The following is a 7,088-nucleotide window of genomic DNA, read 5'->3' as shown; positions in this document are numbered from 1 at the left end:
TATGATTTGAATGGGCGAATCGATATTCGTCCTGACAGTTGCCGCACATGCGCAACGACTTGATTATCACTGTGGGTGCATATGAGCATTTAGGAAATGGAAACGACATTTCCTTTGCCTTAGGACGAAGTAGTAGGTCTATTTAATTAAAATCCATCACTTCATTTTTGATTTACGGATAGGTGTTTTGACATCAAGAGTAAGTCCGCCCTCAGTGACTCGACAGTGTGCATTTCTAACATATAAACTCCCCATAAAAAAAATTAGGAAATTGCCAATAAAAAAATCAAGGTTTGAGAAATAAATAAATATAAAATTTCCACAAATAATGCAAAATTGCCCTAAACAATTGAGAATTTTCCACAATACAAAAATAAATAAGCACTTATAAAACAAGAATTTTACCACGTCGTGTGGGCGTGCGAGGAACATCGTGTCCCTAGAAGAATTTTCCATAAAGAAATCAAAATATTCCACGGGAAAAATACAAAATTTCCATACAGAAATCAATTCAGCAATAAACAATTACAAAAAAATATTGTTATATAATTGCAATTTTTGCTTTTAAAGTGCTAATGTATTTTTGTTGTGTGGAAAATTCTCAAATGATAATGGAAATTTAGCATTATTTGTGGAAATTCAGCGTAATATAATACTAGTCGTGTCTGTCCTCTGCATAATTAATAATGAAACTGTGTCTACAAATTGGGTGAAAATTGTGTCAAGGTGCGCTCTACATTTCATTTCTGAGATGTACAGAAAAGATTAAGACAAGTCCCTTTGTTTTCGGTAGAATTCGACGTTTTCACTTTCAATTCTGAATTTTTGTAATTTTGACGTAAACTACGTCTAAATGAAAAACTCTGATACAGGGTGTAAAACGGAAATTTCCAAATTCGAGACCGTCACGAAATTAGGATAGATTTCAAACGCTAATAGCTCCTTTATCTTTCAATGGATTTTCGAGATTTTATTATCAATCGAATCGGCAACTCTCCAGCAATTTTTTAAGCCTATTGGAATTATTGATTGTCAACGAAATAACATTAAAAATTTCAAATCTTCACCAACCCAGTAAAATTTCACAGTTTCGTTACGACCGCCGTCTGCGGTTGGTTTTTGCGCGATGATTCGCACAAAAAGTACAAAACAGAACCAGAGCAATGACCGCGGTCGGGGCAAAAAAGTAGTGTTTATGATAAAGTGCTACAGATGCTGGACATGTTCATGTAAGCAAGAAGTGAATATTAAAATTGGTCAATTTTAAACAAACACTATAACTTTTTAAAGGAAATTGAGTAAAATTTATGTGGGATAGAAAGAGAGAGCAATGCAATTTTACTCAGTCACTGAGTAGGTGAAAGTTCGCGTGTATCCTACTATTTAGGCAGCATTCCTTTAAAAAAAACACTTCAAACGCATTTAATCGCCATTTAATAGGCAATTAACTATGAAATGCATTAATCACTTCAAGTCGAATAACAATCGGAGAAAGGCATCATCACCACTGCGGAATAATAAATTTGGGGTTTTTAAATGAAAATTTTAAATTGTCATATCCAACCATTTTCATATAGGGTAAGACGGTATAATATGCCCCCCCTAAGGCAACTCCTTGATAACTTTTTACTTTTCAACGCAATTTATGCAATGTTTGTGTTATTCGGTAGTCCAGGAAGTCGCAAATGCATTGCCCGTGAGTAGTCATATAAAAATATTACTGATAACACGTAATAAAGCTTTTTTGAAAAGTCGTGAAAAAATGAATTTCAAAAAGTGCCTGGGCAATACGCCCCACCTTAACCAAATACGTTTCATAGCCCTTTATTAGTATTTTATCAATCCCATAATAAAAAGGTTACAAATCCTTACGTGCTTGACATTAAAAAACCAACATAAGCCCATTTACGCAGGTTTGAAATACATTTCAAAAGTTTCCATATAATTTGGAAGCAACTGCCGCAAGCACGCCGCGCTTGTGTCCAGTTGGTAAGGGCCTACACTGGGGCGTTTTGACCAGTAAAATATATTTTTGAAAAACGTTACATTTTTGAAGATGGAAGCAATTTTATATCATATTAACCACTGAGAAAAGTTAATCTGTTGCCCAAATGAGTGTTCCAGTGCAAGTTTTGCGGACAGTATGCTAGAGTCGCTCCATAATGTTGAGCAAACAAACATGAAAAGTTACATCAAAACTGTAACTTCTTGTATTTTGCCATTATTTTCATTGTGTAATACAAAAATACTTCCATATTCACATAGTATGATTGTTTTACAAACATTTATAGGTACCAACTGATTTTGGCTCTTAGGTAATGATAGTTTTCTAGAAATCAAAGTGGGGCGTTTTGGCCACGTGGGGCGCATTATACCGTCTTACCCTATAGTGAGTTACGCCAATTTTGTTCGAAACATAAATGGATTGGTGTGCGATCGAACATGATTTGCGGAAAAACTAGACATTACACGCGGCAAAACGTTTACATATACAAACTCGCTGCCTCCCGACCCCATATATCCAACATCCCAACGGTTGTAATTTGACTAAGCACGCACGCGCAGTTTGAAGCTTGTATGAGAATTACTATGAAAACAGTAAATTTTTCGGAAAACCGTTTTGCAACGTTGGTCGTTAACATCTAAAAATATATGAGTACGTTGGCAACATAGGAAACTTAGCAAGTGAATAAATCGTCTTTATTGCGAAACAATTCGCTGCTTGCAAGAAAAATTATTAAGGAAATACTAAATCGTGGGAAATTCAATTTAGCACGTGAAAGAATAACATCAATAATGAGCAGTTTTATTTTCTTTATAACTTTGCTTACGAAAGTCCGATCGGTTCGCAACAACAATAGTCTTACAGATTTAGAAATATTCTACGAAGTCTTCGGGTTGATTATATTTAGGGGGAGATTGTCCAGTGCCGGACACATAAGCCATTAAACAAAAAAAAACTTTAGCTATCCGGGTCATATTTCCTTTTATACCATACTAGCATAACGTACCCTGCGTTGCTCGGGTATTTTCGTTTAACGTTCGAAATGTCATTTTCTGCGTTGATTGCGACGACGCCGCACTCTAGATCATTTTTCGAGCGATCGCATTACGTTTTCTCCAAACTCGCCTTAATATTGTATTTTGACAATTTTCCCAACTTTTCCTTTAAAATTTACCAACCTTATGCATATAGAAACACAGCTGATCCCAATACGAATCGATTAGTGATGAAATCTCGCAAATCGGTCATCCTCTTCGTGAGTTATATTGCCTCAAAGGAAGAATAGATAGAAGAAAGAAACACAAAATATGATTATTGAACATTGATGATTCATACAAACTATATTTAATCATTTGAACACCTTTTTCGACGATGAATTTTGGTGAAAAATTTTACGATTCAGAAAAATGTCTCCTAGTACCGGACACTATTGCATCATGTTCAAATGTGACTAAGTTCCTGTTACATGAGTAAAGACATAATTCAGAATAGTAATATTATTCACGTGCTTTAAGTTGTACAAGTTTTTGAACAATTTGACCTAGTGCGTAATTTTTGAACGCGTCATTCGAAAAAAAAAATGGTACGTAGTATGTGTAAAATTCATCATATTTGTAGTTCACTACCAAAATTTCAGCTCAATCGGTCATCGGGGTACAAAGTTGCAGCTTGTCAAAGTTGACCATTTTGTATGAAAAACGACTTCCGCTGCTATTATTCTAAACACAGGTGTAAATATTAAAAATTGTTAGTGGAGCTTATTTGACTCTTTAGCTAATTTTTTTACATCCTAATCCAAATTCCCACCTTTTTCAATGTCCTCTTCAATTTTTGTTTCTGTTAATTTCTGTGGCTTTCTTAGCAAGAAGAAACAATTGAATTGAAGTAAGTGTAGTTTTGTACAAAGTTTATCACATGAAGATCTGATATTCCTTGCCGTTAGAAGCCTGTTCAATAGCTTCCTTTTGTACTTAATAAGATGAAGGAGGGACTTCTGCAAGTAGTGTCGTTTTAAGAAGTGTCCGGTATTGGGAGGTGTCCGGCGCTGGGAGATCTTCCCCTAAATAGTTAGTGATCCGCCTCACGTAACGATCTCTCACATACGGGGCGTTTTCTATAGTAATTTCCATACAAACTTCAAACTGCTCGTACTCAGTTATATTATGACCAAATCAGTTGAAAATTTAGGAGGTTAACCAAAACAGCAAATGTTATCGTTCAAGCATAAGGGGCCCCATAAACGCTCTGACATGTTGTACAACTTTGACTCCGCCCCCAAGAAATTTGGTTCGGTTGGAGTAAAGTCGGACCGTCTGTGGGCAAGTTGTACTGTCCAACAGTCGTACAACTTGACCACAGACGATCCGACTTTATTCCGACCGAACAAAATTTCCTGAGGGCGGAGTCAAAGTTGTACAACATGTCGGAGTGAGTATGGGGCCCCTAAGGGAGCGCAAAAGTCAAAATTTCATTCACTCTAGGCTCCAACCAAAATAATTATCTCATGATCTGTTTTACGTAGTTTACGTCGGGCGGTCGTATCTTGTATATAACCCTTCTGATTTTTTTTTATTTATTTATTTATTCATTACCAGACTAAGGCCGGAGTGGTCTGTGAAATACATAAAAGTCTTTACCATTCAGCTCGGTCCATGGTAGTCTGCGGAGGGTCCGCAAATCGTCCTCTACCTGACCAGTGCAGTGCACCTCGCCTTCTGGCTCCCGTTGGATTGTTGTTGAGAACCATTTTCACCGGATTACTGTCCAACATTCTGGCTATGGGTCCGGCCCACCGCAGACTTACGATTTTCGCGGTGTGAACGATGGATGGTTCTCCCGTGGTGGTTCATTCGCCTCCTCCACGTACCGTCCGTCATCTGCACCCCACCATAGATGGTACGCAGCACTTTCCTTTCGAAAACTGCCAGTACGCGTTGGTCCTCCACGAGCATCGCCCAGGTCTCGTGCCCGTAGAGAACTACCGGTCTGATAAGCGTTTTGTAGATAGTCAGTTTGGCACGGCGGCGAACTCTGTTCGATCGGAGCGTTTTGCGGAGTCCAAAGTACGTACAATTTCCTGCCATGATGCGTCTCCGAATTTCTCTGCTGGTATCGTTATCGGCGGTCACCAGTGAGCCCAAGTACACGAATTCTTCAACCACATCGATTTCGTCACCACCGATAGATACTCGTGGTGGGTGGCTACCATTGACCTCTCTTGAGCCTCTTCCTATCATGTACTTCGTCTTCAACGTGTTGATGACTAGTCCAATCCGTTTAGCTTCGCTTTTCAGTCTGATGTTACGTGCCATGATATCAATGTCGTCGGCGAAACCGAATAACTGGACGGACTTCGTGAAAATCGTACCACTCGTGTCAATCCCTGCCCTTCGTATTACTCCCTGAAAAGCGATGTTGAATAGCAGACACGAAAGACCATCACCTTGCCGTAGCCCTCTGCGCGTTTTGAAGGGACTCGAGAATGCCCCTGAAACTCGAACTACGCACATCACCCGATCCATCGTTGCCTTGATCAACCGTATCAGTTTATCCGGAAATCCGTTTTCGTGCAATTTACTAAGGGTAATAAACCACCATGCGTTCACCATTTATGTATCATTTAGTTACGTTATTTTCCCCATCCCAAAACACATTTTGAATGCTGAAGAAAGGAAAAGATTTTTAAAATTATTTAACGGCTGGCAAGGTTTAGCATATATTTTAAGAAATCTCGCTTAACTTTTCAAATGGACGTAAGTTACATTTTTTCATTAATTAATTTGAGCACTGCAATCAAAAGCTAGCATATTGGTATTTCGATTGCAATATTCAAATTAGTTCATGAAAAAAATGTTACTTAGGTTCTTTTGAAAAGATAAGCGAGAAATGTTAAGCATTTACTGTAAAATGTCTGTAAAACATCCGCCTTTCTTCAATGAATACACAAATTCGAGTTTGGATGTCAGAGTTGTTTTGACGTCTGAATGTCCACTAAACGGTCCTCCGGGAGATCAGGAATATTAGTAAAATGTATCCCACATCTAATTTTAGCTTTTTTTGCTTTTTTTTTCATATGGGTGGATGGGGAAGAGCTTTTTGGCCGAATGTCACTAGGCCGAACGTTGTTTGGCCGAGTATATCATTTGGCCGAACAGACCAATAGGCCGAAAGTCATTTGGCCGAAAGGGTCATTTGGCCGAAGGGGTCGTTTGGCCGAAAGGGTCATTTGGCCGGAAGGGTCGTTTGACCGAAAGAGTCGTTTGACCGGAAGGGTAATTTGGCTGGAAGGGTTATTTGGCCGAAAAGGTTGTTTGGCCGAAAAGTTCGTTTGGTCGAAAGTGTTATTTGGCCGCAAGAGTCATTTGGCCGAATGGGTCATTTGGCCAGAAGGGTCATTCGGCTGAAGGGGTCATTTGGACGAAATGGTCATTTGGCCGAAAGGGTCGTTTGGTCGAAAAAATCATTTGGTCGAAAGGATCATTTGGCCGAACAGGACATTTGACTTAATACAGTCAAACCTCCATGAGTCCTCCATCATTCTCATTTATTACAGTTAGAAGTGAGAAATATGGAATGAGATAAGACGTTTCCCTTCTCACCCCTAATTCCTCACTTTTTAAATGAACTATTCAAAGATTTCTACTATTGACTGCATCAATAATTCGCCAAGATAGATTTTTACGAAACATTCACAAAGCTTTGTGATGAAGTTCAAAATTGGCCACTTCCGTGGATGTTCCGGATCTTCCAGAGGACCGTTTCTGAGACATATGTAGGTCAAAGAAGACTTTAACTATTAATTGCACCCTCGATTTTCCAGAATTCCTCGATTTTCATTACCAAAAAATCACGAAGCTGTGACTGCACCCTTAATTCGCCAGGATGGATTGCTACGAAACTCTGGTATGAATTTTAGGAATTGGCCATTTTACGGATGTTCCGGATCTTCCAAAGCACCGTTTTTGTGGCATGGAGATCAAAAAAGATGTTTACTATTGATTGCAACTAAAATTTTGGCCAGGATAGATTATTACGAAACAATCGCAAAGCCTTGGGATGATTTTTTAGAATTGGTTACTGTTGG

Source organism: Armigeres subalbatus, chromosome 3, assembly GCF_024139115.2.
Source record: "Armigeres subalbatus isolate Guangzhou_Male chromosome 3, GZ_Asu_2, whole genome shotgun sequence".
NCBI lineage: Eukaryota > Metazoa > Arthropoda > Insecta > Diptera > Culicidae > Armigeres > Armigeres subalbatus.
This window is presented reverse-complemented; position numbering follows the sequence as displayed.